The sequence below is a fragment of the Palaemon carinicauda genome, chromosome 6 (genome assembly GCF_036898095.1).
Source record: "Palaemon carinicauda isolate YSFRI2023 chromosome 6, ASM3689809v2, whole genome shotgun sequence".
NCBI lineage: Eukaryota > Metazoa > Arthropoda > Malacostraca > Decapoda > Palaemonidae > Palaemon > Palaemon carinicauda.
In genome coordinates, this window is record NC_090730.1 from 127,231,674 (window position 1) to 127,234,173 (window position 2,500).

The 2,500-nt window shown below is 34.9% G+C and overlaps 1 pseudogene; it reads right to left on the minus strand.

Annotated features, from left to right (window-relative positions):
* LOC137643226 (DE-cadherin-like) overlaps positions 1 to 2,500 on the minus strand; it is a 94,084-nt pseudogene that overhangs the window by 19,501 nt on the left and 72,083 nt on the right.

Genomic DNA, 2,500 nt, shown 5'->3' on the forward strand with positions numbered 1-2,500 from the left:
CAAGCCACCCAACTCTACTCCATGATCAACACATAAAAACAGGTTCAATGCTGATCCCTGGCGTAATCCAATACTAATTTCAAAGGTTCATTGTTTCCAACTGCTGTTTTGACTTTCGAACTTGTTCTTTTGCACATCATCTTAACCATTATATTCTAACCAACACACACACATACCCACACATATATATGTGTGTGTGTTGCTTTTCCAAGAATATACGTAATTAAAAGAGCTAATGTCGACGTAAAACCAACTGTTACTATTTTCTCCCTAAATTGGAGGATTTGGCACATCTGGTCTCATCGAAAAGTAATTAACTTCGTATTTCTGGTATCTTATTATTATAGGTCTTACTTATGGACTGACACAGAAGTCTTCAAACTCTTGTTGATGGAGGTATTGAAAGTCGCGTTGTCAGAGGTTGGTCGGTAGACCAACTTGATGTACTGTTATTAGTTAGTTAGTTAACTATTTTGACATGCAAAAAAATAGGTAGGAATTGCAGTTTGTTGCTGCTATTATTATTGCTGTTATTGTTATTGCTAGTTATTATTATTATTATTATTATTATTATTATTATTATTATTATTATTATTATTATTATTATTATTACTTGAACTAACTTAGTTGGAAAAGCAGAATGCGATAATCCCAGGGGCTCCAACAAGGAAAAATAGCTCAGTGAGGAGAGGAAATAAATAAATTGTATGAGAATTAACGAATAATGAATATAAAATACCCTACGATCAGTAACATTGTTAAAATAGATCCCTCATATATAAACTATGAAGAGAGACTTGTCGGCCTGTTCATCATAGAACATTCACTGTTAGTTTGAACTTTTGAATTTCCACCGATTCAACTACCTGATTAGGAATTTTATTCCACAATCTGGTCACGGCCGGAATAAAACTTTTATGTTGGAGAAGGCAAAAATATATATATATAAAAAAAAGCAGCATATCTAGTACTTTTTACGGGATGGTACAGTCTAGGATTATCTGAATACAATGGATGGTCATAATTATGAAAAATCTTAAGAAACACGTATAAAGAAATAACTGAAAACGGCTCCAGAGATAAATATCTAGATCAAGAATAAGAAATATATTAGACAACATATTCCTGCAACCTCAGATCTCATTCAAGAGATATAATTGAATCAAAGAGTTTGCATCATCTGCATATACAAGCTTGTTTTCTAGGCCAAACCACATATCCTGTGTACAGTATATAGTATGAAAAATAAAGGGCAAAGATAACTGATGAACACCAGATATCACATTCCTATACTCCCTATGGCACCCACCAACAACTACTTTTTGCATTCTATACATAAAAAATTCAATAATGATGCTAAGAAAAGACCCATTTACTCCCAACTGTTTGACTTTAAAGAAAAGCGCCTCATAAATAACAAAATCAAAGGCAGCACTAAAATAAATGCCAATCATTATGATCTTCCTGCCCACAATCGAGGAATTTCTGAACAGCATTGGAGATTGTAAGAAAAGCATCACATGCTCCAAGGACTTTGCGGAGGCCTAATTACAAACTAAGGAACAGATGATTACTTTCAGCGTACCCATTTAGACGATTAGTTAAGACATTCAAAACTTTAGATAACATGGAAGTTATTGATATTGAGCGGTAATCAGCAGGGCTATAACTACAACAAACACATTTACCTAATGGAATAAGATTGTTAATTCTCCAAGTGCAAAAAGAACCTCTTTTTGCTAACTTACAGAAAATAACAGACAACTAAGAAATCAACCATCCTCGTAAAAATAGAAAAGGAAATACTATTTCAGACTACTCCATAGGCAATAAGGTCATCACGAGTGTTTTAATTTCAAAAGGCTGAAAAGCTAAACTAGTTAGTTTATCCCTAGGCAAGCAGGAATGAGGATGATCGAGTTTCTCATTACTATGCTAACTGTCAAACACATCAGCCAGAAGGATTACCTTTTTCTTTAGACAGTGAGTGACAGAGCCATCTGGTTTAAACAGGGAAGGAGTTGTCAAGTCTAAACCAAAGAGTGCAGATTTAAGGGTAGCTAACCACTTATGTTTCTGCGTTGTACCAAAAATGGTTTCTTTTATGGTTGAATTGTATTCCTTTTCAGTTGAAGCATAAACTCTCTTGAGCAAAAGCTTTAAGCTGATTACAGTCATTCCAAGTCAAATCTGATCGGTTATCTCTCAAATGATGCTATGTCTCCTGCCTTTCCAAATAAGCACGTTTACAACCATCACTGAAGCAGAGTTTGTCGCTCACAAGGTGTTTTGGCACACAAGAAGGGGTGCACCTAGCAATTATGTTGACCAGATTATCATTCAAGAGAACAGCAGGCTAACCACTTTTTTACAATTGTGGCCATTTGAAAGGCAAAACATCAAAGTGCCATTCCAGTCTGCTTGAGATTTTATATAGACCTTTCATGAGCATGACACATAAGGGATAGGATGCCCAGTCTTGATTACCAACGAAATCATG